At 34.4% G+C, this 14,866-nt stretch overlaps 29 non-coding genes and 2 pseudogenes across 29 annotated transcripts; all 31 read right to left on the bottom strand.

Moving 5' to 3' along the window:
• Window positions 1-179: 179 nt before the first annotated feature.
• On the bottom strand, window positions 180-234 carry LOC140552518 (U7 small nuclear RNA). The gene has a single exon (XR_011979446.1). It is a non-coding gene; the product is annotated as a U7 small nuclear RNA (small nuclear RNA).
• A 450-nt stretch (window positions 235-684) lies between these two features.
• Window positions 685-739, bottom strand: LOC140552469 (U7 small nuclear RNA). Its single transcript, XR_011979402.1, has one exon. It is a non-coding gene; the product is annotated as a U7 small nuclear RNA (small nuclear RNA).
• Window positions 740-1,092: 353 nt separating this feature from the next.
• On the bottom strand, window positions 1,093-1,147 carry LOC140552601 (U7 small nuclear RNA). Its single transcript, XR_011979521.1, has one exon. It is a non-coding gene; the product is annotated as a U7 small nuclear RNA (small nuclear RNA).
• A 415-nt stretch (window positions 1,148-1,562) lies between these two features.
• LOC140552498 (U7 small nuclear RNA) lies at window positions 1,563-1,617 on the bottom strand. The gene has a single exon (XR_011979427.1). It is a non-coding gene; the product is annotated as a U7 small nuclear RNA (small nuclear RNA).
• A 450-nt stretch (window positions 1,618-2,067) lies between these two features.
• On the bottom strand, window positions 2,068-2,122 carry LOC140552468 (U7 small nuclear RNA). Its single transcript, XR_011979401.1, has one exon. It is a non-coding gene; the product is annotated as a U7 small nuclear RNA (small nuclear RNA).
• Window positions 2,123-2,475: 353 nt separating this feature from the next.
• Window positions 2,476-2,530, bottom strand: LOC140552600 (U7 small nuclear RNA). Its single transcript, XR_011979520.1, has one exon. It is a non-coding gene; the product is annotated as a U7 small nuclear RNA (small nuclear RNA).
• A 414-nt stretch (window positions 2,531-2,944) lies between these two features.
• Window positions 2,945-2,999, bottom strand: LOC140552517 (U7 small nuclear RNA). Its single transcript, XR_011979445.1, has one exon. It is a non-coding gene; the product is annotated as a U7 small nuclear RNA (small nuclear RNA).
• Window positions 3,000-3,449: 450 nt separating this feature from the next.
• On the bottom strand, window positions 3,450-3,504 carry LOC140552467 (U7 small nuclear RNA). The gene has a single exon (XR_011979400.1). It is a non-coding gene; the product is annotated as a U7 small nuclear RNA (small nuclear RNA).
• Window positions 3,505-3,857: 353 nt separating this feature from the next.
• On the bottom strand, window positions 3,858-3,912 carry LOC140552599 (U7 small nuclear RNA). The gene has a single exon (XR_011979519.1). It is a non-coding gene; the product is annotated as a U7 small nuclear RNA (small nuclear RNA).
• A 415-nt stretch (window positions 3,913-4,327) lies between these two features.
• Window positions 4,328-4,382, bottom strand: LOC140552509 (U7 small nuclear RNA). The gene has a single exon (XR_011979437.1). It is a non-coding gene; the product is annotated as a U7 small nuclear RNA (small nuclear RNA).
• A 450-nt stretch (window positions 4,383-4,832) lies between these two features.
• On the bottom strand, window positions 4,833-4,887 carry LOC140552466 (U7 small nuclear RNA). The gene has a single exon (XR_011979399.1). It is a non-coding gene; the product is annotated as a U7 small nuclear RNA (small nuclear RNA).
• Window positions 4,888-5,240: 353 nt separating this feature from the next.
• LOC140552598 (U7 small nuclear RNA) lies at window positions 5,241-5,295 on the bottom strand. Its single transcript, XR_011979518.1, has one exon. It is a non-coding gene; the product is annotated as a U7 small nuclear RNA (small nuclear RNA).
• Window positions 5,296-5,709: 414 nt separating this feature from the next.
• Window positions 5,710-5,764, bottom strand: LOC140552516 (U7 small nuclear RNA). Its single transcript, XR_011979444.1, has one exon. It is a non-coding gene; the product is annotated as a U7 small nuclear RNA (small nuclear RNA).
• Window positions 5,765-6,214: 450 nt separating this feature from the next.
• LOC140552465 (U7 small nuclear RNA) lies at window positions 6,215-6,269 on the bottom strand. Its single transcript, XR_011979398.1, has one exon. It is a non-coding gene; the product is annotated as a U7 small nuclear RNA (small nuclear RNA).
• A 353-nt stretch (window positions 6,270-6,622) lies between these two features.
• LOC140552597 (U7 small nuclear RNA) lies at window positions 6,623-6,677 on the bottom strand. The gene has a single exon (XR_011979517.1). It is a non-coding gene; the product is annotated as a U7 small nuclear RNA (small nuclear RNA).
• Window positions 6,678-7,089: 412 nt separating this feature from the next.
• On the bottom strand, window positions 7,090-7,142 carry LOC140552398 (U7 small nuclear RNA; annotated as a pseudogene).
• A 452-nt stretch (window positions 7,143-7,594) lies between these two features.
• On the bottom strand, window positions 7,595-7,649 carry LOC140552452 (U7 small nuclear RNA). The gene has a single exon (XR_011979386.1). It is a non-coding gene; the product is annotated as a U7 small nuclear RNA (small nuclear RNA).
• Window positions 7,650-8,002: 353 nt separating this feature from the next.
• On the bottom strand, window positions 8,003-8,057 carry LOC140552596 (U7 small nuclear RNA). Its single transcript, XR_011979516.1, has one exon. It is a non-coding gene; the product is annotated as a U7 small nuclear RNA (small nuclear RNA).
• A 413-nt stretch (window positions 8,058-8,470) lies between these two features.
• Window positions 8,471-8,525, bottom strand: LOC140552378 (U7 small nuclear RNA). The gene has a single exon (XR_011979320.1). It is a non-coding gene; the product is annotated as a U7 small nuclear RNA (small nuclear RNA).
• A 450-nt stretch (window positions 8,526-8,975) lies between these two features.
• LOC140552451 (U7 small nuclear RNA) lies at window positions 8,976-9,030 on the bottom strand. The gene has a single exon (XR_011979385.1). It is a non-coding gene; the product is annotated as a U7 small nuclear RNA (small nuclear RNA).
• A 353-nt stretch (window positions 9,031-9,383) lies between these two features.
• On the bottom strand, window positions 9,384-9,438 carry LOC140552595 (U7 small nuclear RNA). Its single transcript, XR_011979515.1, has one exon. It is a non-coding gene; the product is annotated as a U7 small nuclear RNA (small nuclear RNA).
• A 415-nt stretch (window positions 9,439-9,853) lies between these two features.
• On the bottom strand, window positions 9,854-9,908 carry LOC140552508 (U7 small nuclear RNA). Its single transcript, XR_011979436.1, has one exon. It is a non-coding gene; the product is annotated as a U7 small nuclear RNA (small nuclear RNA).
• Window positions 9,909-10,358: 450 nt separating this feature from the next.
• LOC140552534 (U7 small nuclear RNA) lies at window positions 10,359-10,412 on the bottom strand (annotated as a pseudogene).
• Window positions 10,413-10,764: 352 nt separating this feature from the next.
• On the bottom strand, window positions 10,765-10,819 carry LOC140552594 (U7 small nuclear RNA). The gene has a single exon (XR_011979514.1). It is a non-coding gene; the product is annotated as a U7 small nuclear RNA (small nuclear RNA).
• A 1,078-nt stretch (window positions 10,820-11,897) lies between these two features.
• On the bottom strand, window positions 11,898-11,952 carry LOC140552406 (U7 small nuclear RNA). Its single transcript, XR_011979343.1, has one exon. It is a non-coding gene; the product is annotated as a U7 small nuclear RNA (small nuclear RNA).
• A 450-nt stretch (window positions 11,953-12,402) lies between these two features.
• Window positions 12,403-12,457, bottom strand: LOC140552450 (U7 small nuclear RNA). The gene has a single exon (XR_011979384.1). It is a non-coding gene; the product is annotated as a U7 small nuclear RNA (small nuclear RNA).
• Window positions 12,458-12,811: 354 nt separating this feature from the next.
• Window positions 12,812-12,866, bottom strand: LOC140552593 (U7 small nuclear RNA). The gene has a single exon (XR_011979513.1). It is a non-coding gene; the product is annotated as a U7 small nuclear RNA (small nuclear RNA).
• Window positions 12,867-13,279: 413 nt separating this feature from the next.
• On the bottom strand, window positions 13,280-13,334 carry LOC140552405 (U7 small nuclear RNA). The gene has a single exon (XR_011979342.1). It is a non-coding gene; the product is annotated as a U7 small nuclear RNA (small nuclear RNA).
• Window positions 13,335-13,784: 450 nt separating this feature from the next.
• LOC140552497 (U7 small nuclear RNA) lies at window positions 13,785-13,839 on the bottom strand. The gene has a single exon (XR_011979426.1). It is a non-coding gene; the product is annotated as a U7 small nuclear RNA (small nuclear RNA).
• A 352-nt stretch (window positions 13,840-14,191) lies between these two features.
• Window positions 14,192-14,246, bottom strand: LOC140552592 (U7 small nuclear RNA). Its single transcript, XR_011979512.1, has one exon. It is a non-coding gene; the product is annotated as a U7 small nuclear RNA (small nuclear RNA).
• Window positions 14,247-14,660: 414 nt separating this feature from the next.
• Window positions 14,661-14,715, bottom strand: LOC140552389 (U7 small nuclear RNA). The gene has a single exon (XR_011979328.1). It is a non-coding gene; the product is annotated as a U7 small nuclear RNA (small nuclear RNA).
• Between the last annotated feature and the right edge of the window lie 151 nt (window positions 14,716-14,866).

Below are 14,866 nucleotides of genomic sequence, written 5' to 3'. Positions count from 1 at the left end.
TACTGTTGCAGAATGAAACAAACAGCTAGAGCTCACAAAACAACATATCAAACTTTAGAAAAAAAAAACACTGACTGACATAAAATCAAAACAGCATCATGTACAACTACACTCAAGACATACAAAGGAGAAAGACTGCAATCAATAAATCAGCTAAATCTGTTTTTTGAACCACATTTGAGGGCCTTCAATACTTGAAGACCTGCTGGACAAATACTAAAAGCGCAAATTTTCCAGATAACAAAGAGGTCTCAGTGTACTTAGAGTTGTTCTGCAGGACTGTTACATTGATGGTGACCTTATACACCACATGATACTGTGGGCGGGTCATATGCAAATTATATACAGTTGTGTAAAATTGCTAAACACATTAAGTAGAAGAAGTAGTAGCACATGTTCCACATCAGTAAAGACCACTAATGTATTTCAAAAATGTTGGAGTGTGACTATCACTTGCAGTATAGTTACAGAATGATACAACAATTTTAATTCTGTGAAAGACAGGTACAAATTTAGGTAGAATAAACATGCACTTCCAACTCAAAAAGCACCAAATTACTCAACAGAATTTCTTATACAAAATAGCCCTTGTACAAAATTATGATATGAACAATTACCCTACACTTATGCATGATTAGAATGGCGACAGAAATCAATCAGTTGCCTGTTTTTGGAACAACATATGGGAGCCTTCAACATTTGAAGACTTGCTGGACAAATACTAAAAGAGCAAATTTTCCTGAGGATGAAGGTGTCTCAGTGTACTTAGAGTTGTTCTGCAGGACTGTTACATTGATGGTGACCTTATACACCTCACCTAAATGAAGCTGTGGGTGGGCCTCATGCAAATGATGTGCAATTTCTACACAAATTAAGTAGTAGTACAAGTTTACATCAACTGTACTACTAATTGACTTCTCTTTGACTAAACTTACAGTACATTACAGACTACACACACAATTATTTAAAAAAAACTGCTAATAAACTAATTGGAACTTTCATTCAAATAACCTAGAGCAGTTATCTACTACCTAAACAAAAATAGACCTATTCTAAGGAATAAATCAGTGTTGAGATTTTCAAACCATATATTTTGGCTTTCAATATTTGAAGACCTGATAGACAAATACTAAAAGAGCTCATTTTTCTCATGGTGAAGGGATCTCAGTGTAGTATAGGTTGTTCTGCACGCTGTGCGTGGGTAATATCCAAATTATATACAGTTCTATACATTTGCTACACACATTAAGTAGAAGAAGTAGTAGTACAAGTTTAAATTAGGTAAAGAAACTTAATGTATTTCAGAAAAGTTGTGAAAATATGTACACTTTAGAAACCCTCTAATGTAAATTTGTGATGATGGAGTTGGACTTTTATTAGTAGTACTGTTGCAGAATGAAACAAACAGCTAGAGCTCACAAAACAACATATCAAACTTTAGAAAAAAAAAACACTGACTGACATAAAATCAAAACAGCATCATGTACAACTACACTCAAGACAAACAAAGGAGAAAGACTGCAATCAATAAATCAGCTAAATCTGTTTTTTGAACCACATTTAAGGACCTTCAATACTTGAAGACCTGCTGGACAAATACTAAAAGAGCAAATTTTCCAGATAACAAAGGGGTCTCAGTGTACTTAGAGTTGTTCTGCAGGACTGTTACATTGATGGTGACCTTATACACCACATGATACTGTGGGCGGGTCATATGCAAATTATATACAGTTGTGTAAAATTGCTAAACACATTAAGTAGAAGAAGTAGTAGCACATGTTCCACATCAGTAAAGACCACTAATGTATTTCAAAAATGTTGGAGTGTGACTATCACTTGCAGTATGGTTACAGAATGATACAACAATTTTAATTCTGTGAAAGACAGGTACAAATTTAGGTAGAATAAACATGCACTTCCAACTCAAAAAGCACCAAATTACTCAACAGAATTTCTTATACAAAATAGCCCTTGTACAAAATTATGATATGAACAATTACCCTACACTTCTGCATGATTAGAAGGGTGACAGAAATCAATCAGTTGCCTGTTTTTGGAACAACATATGGGAGCCTTCAACATTTGAAGACTTGCTGGACAAATACTAAAAGAGCAAATTTTCCTGAGGATGAAGGTGTCTCAGTGTACTTAGAGTTGTTCTGCAGGACTGTTACATTGATGGTGACCTTATACACCTCACCTAAATGAAGCTGTGGGTGGGCCTCATGCAAATGATGTGCAATTTCTACACAAATTAAGTAGTAGTACAAGTTTACATCAACTGTACTACTAATTGACTTCTCTTTGACTAAACTTACAGTACATAACAGACTATACACACAATTATTTTAAAAAAAATGCTAATAAACTAATTGGAATTTTCATTTAAATAACCTAGAGCAGTTATCTACTACCTAAACAAAAATAGACCTATTCTAAGGAATAAATCAGTGTTCAGATTTTCAAACCATATATTTTGGCTTTCAATATTTGAAGACCTGATAGACAAATACTAAAAGAGCTCATTTTTCTCATGGTGAAGGGATCTCAGTGTAGTATAGGTTGTTCTGCACGCTGTGCGTGGGTAATATCCAAATGATATACAGTTCTATACATTTGCTACACACATTAAGTAGAAGAAGTAGTAGTACAAGTTTAAATTAAGTAAAGACACTTAATGTATTTCAGAAAAGTTGTGAAAATATGTACACTTTAGAAACCCTCTAATGTAAATTTGTGATGATGGAGTTGGACTTTTATTAGCAGTACTGTTGCAGAAGGAAACAAACAGCTAGAGCTCACAAAACAACATATCAAACTTTAGAAAAAAAAACACTGACTGATATAAAATCAAAACAGCATCATGTACAACTACACTCAAAACAATCAAAGGAGAGAGACTGCAATCAATAAATCAGCTAAATCTGTTTTTTGAACCACATTTGAGGGCCTTCAATACTTGAAGACCTGCTGGACAAATACTAAAAGCGCAAATTTTCCAGATAACAAAGAGGTCTCAGTGTACTTAGAGTTGTTCTGCAGGACTGTTACATTGATGGTGACCTTATACACCACATGATACTGTGGGCGGGTCATATGCAAATTATATACAGTTGTGTAAAATTGCTAAACACATTAAGTAGAAGAAGTAGTAGCACATGTTCCACATCAGTAAAGACCACTAATGTATTTCAAAAATGTTGGAGTGTGACTATCACTTGCAGTATAGTTACAGAATGATACAACAATTTTAATTCTGTGAAAGACAGGTACAAATTTAGGTAGAATAAACATGCACTTCCAACTCAAAAAGCACCAAATTACTCAACAGAATTTCTTATACAAAATAGCCCTTGTACAAAATTATGATATGAACAATTACCCTACACTTATGCATGATTAGAATGGCGACAGAAATCAATCAGTTGCCTGTTTTTGGAACAACATATGGGAGCCTTCAACATTTGAAGACTTGCTGGACAAATACTAAAAGAGCAAATTTTCCTGAGGATGAAGGTGTCTCAGTGTACTTAGAGTTGTTCTGCAGGACTGTTACATTGATGGTGACCTTATACACCTCACCTAAATGAAGCTGTGGGTGGGCCTCATGCAAATGATGTGCAATTTCTACACAAATTAAGTAGTAGTACAAGTTTACATCAACTGTACTACTAATTGACTTCTCTTTGACTAAACTTACAGTACATTACAGACTACACACACAATTATTTAAAAAAAACTGCTAATAAACTAATTGGAACTTTCATTCAAATAACCTAGAGCAGTTATCTACTACCTAAACAAAAATAGACCTATTCTAAGGAATAAATCAGTGTTGAGATTTTCAAACCATATATTTTGGCTTTCAATATTTGAAGACCTGATAGACAAATACTAAAAGAGCTCATTTTTCTCATGGTGAAGGGATCTCAGTGTAGTATAGGTTTTTCTGCACGCTGTGCGTGGGTAATATCCAAATTATATACAGTTCTATACATTTGCTACACACATTAAGTAGAAGAAGTAGTAGTACAAGTTTAAATTAGGTAAAGAAACTTAATGTATTTCAGAAAAGTTGTGAAAATATGTACACTTTAGAAACCCTCTAATGTAAATTTGTGATGATGGAGTTGGACTTTTATTAGTAGTACTGTTGCAGAATTAAACAAACAGCTAGAGCTCACAAAACAACATATCAAACTTTAGAAAAAAAAAACACTGACTGACATAAAATCAAAACAGCATCATGTACAACTACACTCAAGACAAACAAAGGAGAAAGACTGCAATCAATAAATCAGCTAAATCTGTTTTTTGAACCACATTTGAGGACCTTCAATACTTGAAGACCTGCTGGACAAATACTAAAAGAGCAAATTTTCCAGATAACAAAGGGGTCTCAGTGTACTTAGAGTTGTTCTGCAGGACTGTTACATTGATGGTGACCTTATACACCACATGATACTGTGGGCGGGTCATATGCAAATTATATACAGTTGTGTAAAATTGCTAAACACATTAAGTAGAAGAAGTAGTAGCACATGTTCCACATCAGTAAAGACCACTAATGTATTTCAAAAATGTTGGAGTGTGACTGTCACTTGCAGTATGGTTACAGAATGATACAACAATTTTAATTCTGTGAAAGACAGGTACAAATTTAGGTAGAATAAACATGCACTTCCAACTCAAAAAGCACCAAATTACTCAACAGAATTTCTTATACAAAATAGCCCTTGTACAAAATTATGATATGAACAATTACCCTACACTTATGCATGATTAGAAGGGTGACAGAAATCAATCAGTTGCCTGTTTTTGGAACAACATATGGGAGCCTTCAACATTTGAAGACTTGCTGGACAAATACTAAAAGAGCAAATTTTCCTGAGGATGAAGGTGTCTCAGTGTACTTAGAGTTGTTCTGCAGGACTGTTACATTGATGGTGACCTTATACACCTCACCTAAATGAAGCTGTGGGTGGGCCTCATGCAAATGATGTGCAATTTCTACACAAATTAAGTAGTAGTACAAGTTTACATCAACTGTACTACTAATTGACTTCTCTTTGACTAAACTTACAGTACATAACAGACTATACACACAATTATTTTAAAAAAAATGCTAATAAACTAATTGGAATTTTCATTTAAATAACCTAGAGCAGTTATCTACTACCTAAACAAAAATAGACCTATTCTAAGGAATAAATCAGTGTTCAGATTTTCAAACCATATATTTTGGCTTTCAATATTTGAAGACCTGATAGACAAATACTAAAAGAGCTCATTTTTCTCATGGTGAAGGGATCTCAGTGTAGCATAGGTTGTTCTGCACGCTGTGCGTGGGTAATATCCAAATGATATACAGTTCTATACATTTGCTACACACATTAAGTAGAAGAAGTAGTAGTACAAGTTTAAATTAAGTAAAGACACTTAATGTATTTCAGAAAAGTTGTGAAAATATGTACACTTTAGAAACCCTCTAATGTAAATTTGTGATGATGGAGTTGGACTTTTATTAGCAGTACTGTTGCAGAAGGAAAAAAACAGCTAGAGCTCACAAAACAACATATCAAACTTTAGAAAAAAAAACACTGACTGATATAAAATCAAAACAGCATCATGTACAACTACACTCAAAACAATCAAAGGAGAGAGACTGCAATCAATAAATCAGCTAAATCTGTTTTTTGAACCACATTTGAGGGCCTTCAATACTTGAAGACCTGCTGGACAAATACTAAAAGCGCAAATTTTCCAGATAACAAAGAGGTCTCAGTGTACTTAGAGTTGTTCTGCAGGACTGTTACATTGATGGTGACCTTATACACCACATGATACTGTGGGCGGGTCATATGCAAATTATATACAGTTGTGTAAAATTGCTAAACACATTAAGTAGAAGAAGTAGTAGCACATGTTCCACATCAGTAAAGACCACTAATGTATTTCAAAAATGTTGGAGTGTGACTATCACTTGCAGTATAGTTACAGAATGATACAACAATTTTAATTCTGTGAAAGACAGGTACAAATTTAGGTAGAATAAACATGCACTTCCAACTCAAAAAGCACCAAATTACTCAACAGAATTTCTTATACAAAATAGCCCTTGTACAAAATTATGATATGAACAATTACCCTACACTTATGCATGATTAGAATGGCGACAGAAATCAATCAGTTGCCTGTTTTTGGAACAACATATGGGAGCCTTCAACATTTGAAGACTTGCTGGACAAATACTAAAAGAGCAAATTTTCCTGAGGATGAAGGTGTCTCAGTGTACTTAGAGTTGTTCTGCAGGACTGTTACATTGATGGTGACCTTATACACCTCACCTAAATGAAGCTGTGGGTGGGCCTCATGCAAATGATGTGCAATTTCTACACAAATTAAGTAGTAGTACAAGTTTACATCAACTGTACTACTAATTGACTTCTCTTTGACTATACTTACAGTACATAACAGACTATACACACAATTATTTAAAAAAAAATGCTAATGAACTAGTTGGAATTTTCATTCAAATAACCTAGAGCAGTTATCTACTACCTAAACAAAAATAGACCTATTCTAAGGAATAAATCAGTGTTCAGATTTTCAAACCATATATTTTGGCTTTCAATATTTGAAGACCTGATAGACAAATACTAAAAGAGCTCATTTTTCATGGTGAAGGGATCTCAGTGTAGTATAGGTTGTTCTGCACACTGTGCATGGGTAATATCCAAATGATATACAGTTCTATACATTTGCTACACACATTAAGTAGAAGAAGTAGTAGTACAAGTTTAAATTAAGTAAAGACACTTAATGTATTTCAGAAAAGTTGTGAAAATATGTACACTTTAGAAACCCTCTAATGTAAATTTGTGATGATGGAGTTGGACTTTTATTAGCAGTACTGTTGCAGAAGGAAACAAACAGCTAGAGCTCACAAAACAACATATCAAACTTTAGAAAAAAAAACACTGACTGATATAAAATCAAAACAGCATCATGTACAACTACACTCAAGACAAACAAAGGAGAAAGACTGCAATCAATAAATCAGCTAAATCTGTTTTTTAAACCACATTTTAGGGCCTTCAATACTTGAAGACCTGCTGGACAAATACTAAAAGAGCACATTTTCCAAATAACAAAGGGGTCTCAGTGTACTTAGAGTTGTTCTGCAGGACTGTTACATTGATGGTGACCTTATACACCACATGATACTGTGGGCGGGTCATATGCAAATTATATACAGTTGTGTAAAATTGCTACACACATTAAGTAGAAGAAGTAGTAGCACATGTTCCACATCAGTAAAGACCACTAATGTATTTCAAAAATGTTGGAGTGTGACTATCACTTGCAGTATGGTTACAGAACGATACAACAATTTTAATTCTGTGAAAGACAGGTACAAATTTAGGTAGAATAAACATGCACTTCCAACTCAAAAAGCACCAAATTACTCAACAGAATTTCGTATACAAAATAGCCCTTGTACAAAATTATGATATGAACAATTACCCTACACTTATGCATGATTAGAACGGTGACAGAAATCAATCAGTTGCCTGTTTTTGGAATAACATATGGGAGCCTTCAATATTTGAAGACTTGCTGGACAAATACTAAAAGAGCAAATTTTCCTGAGGATGAAGGTGTCTCAGTGTACTTAGAGTTGTTCTGCAGGACTGTTACATTGATGGTGACCTTATACACCTCACCTAAATGAAGCTGTGGGTGGGCCTCATGCAAATGATGTGCAATTTCTACACAAATTAAGTAGTAGTACAAGTTTACATCAACTGTACTACTAATTGACTTCTCTTTGACTAAACTTACAGTACATTACAGACTACACACACAATTATTTAAAAAAAACTGCTAATAAACTAATTGGAACTTTCATTCAAATAACCTAGAGCAGTTATCTACTACCTAAACAAAAATAGACCTATTCTAAGGAATAAATCAGTGTTCAGATTTTCAAACCATATATTTTGGCTTTCAATATTTGAAGACCTGATAGACAAATACTAAAAGAGCTCATTTTTCTCATGGTGAAGGGATCTCAGTGTAGTATAGGTTGTTCTGCACGCTGTGCGTGGGTAATATCCAAATTATATACAGTTCTATACATTTGCTACACACATTAAGTAGAAGAAGTAGTAGTACAAGTTTAAATTAAGTAAAGACACTTAATGTATTTCAGAAAAGTTGTGAAAATATGTACACTTTAGAAACCCTCTAATGTAAATTTGTGATGATGGAGTTGGACTTTTATCAGCAGTACTGTTGCAGAAGGAAACAAACAGCTAGAGCTCACAAAACAACATATCAAACTTTAGAAAAAAAACACTGACTGATATAAAATCAAAACAGCATCATGTACAACTACACTCAAGACAAACAAAGGAGAAAGACTGCAATCAATAAATCAGCTAAATCTGTTTTTTAAACCACATTTTAGGGCCTTCAATACTTGAAGACCTGCTGGACAAATACTAAAAGAGCAAATTTTCCAAATAACAAAGGGGTCTCAGTGTACTTAGAGTTGTTCTGCAGGACTGTTACATTGATGGTGACCTTATACACCACATGATACTGTGGGCGGGTCATATGCAAATTATATACAGTTGTGTAAAATTGCTACACACATTAAGTAGAAGAAGTAGTAGCACATGTTCCACATCAGTAAAGACCACTAATGTATTTCAAAAATGTTGGAGTGTGACTATCACTTGCAGTATGGTTACAGAATGATACAACAATTTTAATTCTGTGAAAGACAGGTACAAATTTAGGTAGAATAAACATGCACTTCCAACTCAAAAAGCACCAAATTACTCAACAGAATTTCATATACAAAATAGCCCTTGTACAAAATTATGATATGAACAATTACCCTACACTTATGCATGATTAGAACGGTGACAGAAATCAATCAGTTGCCTGTTTTTGGAATAACATATGGGAGCCTTCAATATTTGAAGACTTGCTGGACAAATACTAAAAGAGCAAATTTTCCTGAGGATGAAGGTGTCTCAGTGTACTTAGAGTTGTTCTGCAGGACTGTTACATTGATGGTGACCTTATACACCTCACCTAAATGAAGCTGTGGGTGGGCCTCATGCAAATGATGTGCAATTTCTACACAAATTAAGTAGTAGTACAAGTTTACATCAACTGTACTACTAATTGACTTCTCTTTGACTAAACTTACAGTACATTACAGACTACACACACAATTATTTAAAAAAAACTGCTAATAAACTAATTGGAACTTTCATTCAAATAACCTAGAGCAGTTATCTACTACCTAAACAAAAATAGACCTATTCTAAGGAATAAATCAGTGTTGAGATTTTCAAACCATATATTTTGGCTTTCAATATTTGAAGACCTGATAGACAAATACTAAAAGAGCTCATTTTTCTCATGGTGAAGGGATCTCAGTGTAGTATAGGTTGTTCTGCACGCTGTGCGTGGGTAATATCCAAATTATATACAGTTCTATACATTTGCTACACACATTAAGTAGAAGAAGTAGTAGTACAAGTTTAAATTAGGTAAAGAAACTTAATGTATTTCAGAAAAGTTGTGAAAATATGTACACTTTAGAAACCCTCTAATGTAAATTTGTGATGATGGAGTTGGACTTTTATTAGCAGTACTGTTGCAGAAGGAAACAAACAGCTAGAGCTCACAAAACAACATATCAAACTTTAGAAAAAAAAAACACTGACTGACATAAAATCAAAACAGCATCATGTACAACTACACTCAAGACAAACAAAGGAGAAAGACTGCAATCAATAAATCAGCTAAATCTGTTTTTTGAACCACATTTGAGGACCTTCAATACTTGAAGACCTGCTGGACAAATACTAAAAGAGCAAATTTTCCAGATAACAAAGGGGTCTCAGTGTACTTAGAGTTGTTCTGCAGGACTGTTACATTGATGGTGACCTTATACACCACATGATACTGTGGGCGGGTCATATGCAAATTATATACAGTTGTGTACAATTGCTACACACATTAAGTAGAAGAAGTAGTAGCACATGTTCCACATCAGTAAAGACCACTAATGTATTTCAAAAATGTTGGAGTGTGACTATCACTTGCAGTATGGTTACAGAATGATACAACAATTTTAATTCTGTGAAAGACAGGTACAAATTTAGGTAGAATAAACATGCACTTCCAACTCAAAAAGCACCAAATTACTCAACAGAATTTCTTATACAAAATAGCCCTTGTACAAAATTATGATATGAACAATTACCCTACACTTATGCATGATTAGAATGGTGACAGAAATCAATCAGTTGCCTGTTTTTGGAATAACATATGGGAGCCTTAATATTTGAAGACTTGCTGGACAAATACTAAAAGAGCAAATTTTCCTGAGGATGAAAGTGTCTCAGTGTACTTAGAGTTGTTCTGCAGGACTGCTACATTGATGGTGACCTTATACACCTCACCTAAATGAAGCTGTGGGTGGGCCTCATGCAAATGATGTGCAATTTCTACACAAATTAAGTAGTAGTACAAGTTTACATCAACTGTACTACTAATTGACTTCTCTTTGACTAAACTTACAGTACATTACAGACTACACACACAATTATTCAAAAAAACTGCTAATAAACTAATTGGAACTTTCATTCAAATAACCTAGAGCAGTTATCTACTACCTAAACAAAAATAGACCTATTCTAAGGAATAAATCAGTGTTCAGATTTTCAAACCATATATTTTGGCTTTCAATATTTGAAGACCTGATAGACAAATACTAAAAGAGCTCATTTTTCTCATGGTGAAGGGATCTCAGTGTAGTATAGGTTGTTCTGCACGCTGTGCGTGGGTAATATCCAAATTATATACAGTTCTATACATTTGCTATCTGCTATCCATAACTATCTGGTTTGGTTCCTCCACCTCACAAGAAAGAACCAAACTCCAGCGCATCATCAGGACAGCAGAGAGGATCATAGGATGTAATCTGCCATCACTTCAGCAGATCTACTCCAGCAGGACGAGGAAGCGGGCTGGCAAGATTACATCTGACCCCTCACATCCTGGACACCTCCTCTTCCAGACACTCCCCTCGGGTAGAAGACTGCGGTCCATCAAAACCAGCACAACACGTCATGCTAACAGCTTCTTCCCCAGAGCTGTAGCGCTCCTCAATCACAGTGGTCACCTCCCACTGTAAACCTCTAAACTTACAACTGAACTGTACCAAACCGGACTGAACAGTTATTTGCACTCTGCCTATTTTGCACTATGACTATTTGCACACCTGTACAGATGTCCTTTTCTTTTCTGTAAATATATTTTTCAGCTCTTTATTACCTTTATTACCTTTAGTACTTTCTACTTTTTTTTAATTTATCCCCTACCCTATTTATTGTTTAGTGTCATTTTCCTTTAGTTTAAGACTGTGTTCTGTGTTTCTTTGTTACTTGTCATGCGTGTTGCTCTCACCAAGACAAATTCCTTGTATGGGTAACATACTTGGTGAAATAAAGAGATTCTGATTCTGATTCTGATTCTGATTCTGCTACACACATTAAGTAGAAGAAGTAGTAGTACAAGTTTGAATTAGGTAAAGAAACTTAATGTATTTCAGAAAAGTTGTGAAAATATGTACACTTTAGAAACCCTCTAATGTAAATTTGTGATGATGGAGTTGGACTTTTATTAGCAGTACTGTTGCAGAAGGAAACAAACAGCTGGAGCTCACAAAACAACATATTAAACTTTAGAAAAAAAAACACTGACTGATATAAAATCAAAACAGCATCATGTACAACTACACTCAAAACAAACAAAGGAGAGAGACTGCAATCAATAAATCAGCTAAATCTGTTTTTTGAACCACATTTGAGGGCCTTCAATACTTGAAAACCTGCTGGACAAATACTAAAAGAGCAAATTTTCCAGATAACAAAGGGGTCTCAGTGTACTTAGAGTTGTTCTGCAGGACTGTTACATTGATGGTGACCTTATACACCACATGATACTGTGGGCGGGTCATATGCAAATTATATACAGTTGTGTAAAATTGCTACACACATTAAGTAGAAGAAGTAGTAGCACATGTTCCACATCAGGAAAGACCACTAATGTATTTCAAAAATGTTGGAGCGTGACTATCACTTGCAGTATGGTTACAGAATGATACAACAATTTTAATTCTGTGAAAGACAGGTACAAATTTAGGTAGAATAAACATGCACTTCCAACTCAAAAAGCACCAAATTACTCAACAGAATTTCTTATACAAAATAGCGCTTGTACAAAATTATGATATGAACAATTACCCTACACTTATGCATGATTAAAACAGTGACAGAAATCAATCAGTTGCCTGTTTTTGGAACAACATATGGGAGCCTTCAATATTTGAAGACTTGCTGGACAAATACTAAAAGAGCAAATTTTCCTGAGGATGAAGGTGTCTCAGTGTACTTAGAGTTGTTCTGCAGGACTGTTACATTGATGGTGACCTTATACACCTCACCTAAATGAAGCTGTGGGTGGGCCTCATGCAAATGATGTTCAATTTCTACACAAATTAAGTAGTAGTACAAGTTTACATCAACTGTACTACTAATTGACTTCTCTTTGACTAAACTTACAGTACATAACAGACTATACACACAATTATTTTAAAAAAAATGCTAATAAACTAGTTGGAATTTTCATTCAAATAACCTAGAGCAGTTATCTACTACCTAAAAAAAAAATAGACCTATTCTAAGGAATAAATCAGTGTTCAGATTTTCAAACCATATATTTTGGCTTTCAATATTTGAAGACCTGATAGACAAATACTAAAAGAGCTCATTTTTCTCATGGTGAAGGGATCTCAGTGTAGTATAGGTTGTTCTGCATGCTGTGCGTGGGTAATATCCAAATTATATACAGTTCTATACATTTGCTACACACATTAAGTAGAAGAAGTAGTAGTACAAGTTTAAATTAAGTAAAGACACTTAATGTATTTCAGAAAAGTTGTGAAAATATGTACACTTTAGAAACCCTCTAATGTAAATTTGTGATGATGGAGTTGGACTTTTATCAGCAGTACTGTTGCAGAAGGAAACAAACAGCTAGAGCTCACAAAACAACATATCAAACTTTGAAAAAAAAACACTGACTGATATAAAATCAAAACAGCATCATGTACAACTACACTCAAGACAAACAAAGGAGAAAGACTGCAATCAATAAAACAGCTAAATCTGTTTTTTGAACCACATTTGAGGGCCTTCAATACTTGAAAACCTGCTGGACAAATACTAAAAGAGCAAATTTTCCAGATAACAATGGGGTCTCAGTGTACTTAGAGTTGTTCTGCAGGACTGTTACATTGATGGTGACCTTATACACCACATGATACTGTGGGCGGGTCATATGCAAATTATATACAGTTGTGTAAAATTGCTACACACATTAAGTAGAAGAAGTAGTAGCACATGTTCCACATCAGTAAAGACCACTAATGTATTTCAAAAATGTTGGAGTGTGACTATCACTTGCAGTATGGTTACAGAATGATACAACAATTTTAATTCTGTGAAAGACAGGTACAAATTTAGGTAGAATAAACATGCACTTCCAACTCAAAAAGCACCGAATTACTCAACAGAATTTCTTATACAAAATAGCCCTTGTACAAAATTATGATATGAACAATTACCCTACACTTATGCATGATTAGAATGGTGACAGAAATCAATCAGTTGCCTGTTTTTGGAATAACATATGGGAGCCTCCAATATTTGAAGACTTGCTGGACAAATACTAAAAGAGCAAATTTTCCTGAGGATGAAGGTGTCTCAGTGTACTTAGAGTTGTTCTGCAGGACTGTTACATTGATGGTGACCTTATACACCTCACCTAAATGAAGCTGTGGGTGGGCCTCATGCAAATGATGTGCAATTTCTACACAAATTAAGTAGTAGTACCAGTTTACATCAACTGTACTACTAATTGACTTCTCTTTGACTAAACTTACAGTACATAACAGACTATACACACAATTATTTAAAAAAAATGCTAATAAACTAGTTGGAATTTTCATTTAAATAACCTAGAGCAGTTATCTACTACCTAAACAAAAATAGACCTATTCTAAGGAATAAATCAGTGTTCAGATTTTCAAACCATATATTTTGGCTTTCAATATTTGAAGACCTGATAGACAAATACTAAAAGAGCTCATTTTTCTCATGGTGAAGGGATCTCAGTGTAGTATAGGTTGTTCTGCACGCTGTGCGTGGGTAATATCCAAATTATATACAGTTCTATAAATTTGCTACACACATTAAGTAGAAGAAGTAGTAGTACACGTTTAAATTAAGTAAAGACACTTAATGTATTTCAGAAAAGTTGTGAAAATATGTACACTTTAGAAAACCTCTAATGTAAATTTGTGATAATGGAGTTGGACCTTTATTAGCAGTACTGTTGCAGAAGGAAACAAAGAGCTAGAGCTCACAAAACAACATATCAAACTTTAGAAAAAAAAACACTGACTGATATAAAATCAAAACAGCATCATGTACAACTACACTCAAGACAAACAAAGGAGAAAGACTGCAATCAATAAATCAGCTAAATCTGTTTTTTGAATCACATTTGAGGGCCTTCAATACTTGAAGACCTGCTGGACAAATACTAAAAGAGCAAATTTTCCAGATAACAAAGGGGTCTCAGTGTACTTAGAGTTGTTCTGCAGGACTGTTACATTGATGGTGACCTTATACACCACATGATACTGTGGGCGGGTCATATGCAAATTATATACAGTTGTGTAAAATTGCTACACACATTAAGTAGAAGAAGT

This window comes from Salminus brasiliensis, chromosome 3 (assembly GCF_030463535.1).
Source record: "Salminus brasiliensis chromosome 3, fSalBra1.hap2, whole genome shotgun sequence".
NCBI classification, from domain to species: domain Eukaryota; kingdom Metazoa; phylum Chordata; class Actinopteri; order Characiformes; family Bryconidae; genus Salminus; species Salminus brasiliensis.
Note: the sequence above shows the minus strand (reverse complement) of the source record. Positions and strands in the feature narration are given on the sequence as shown.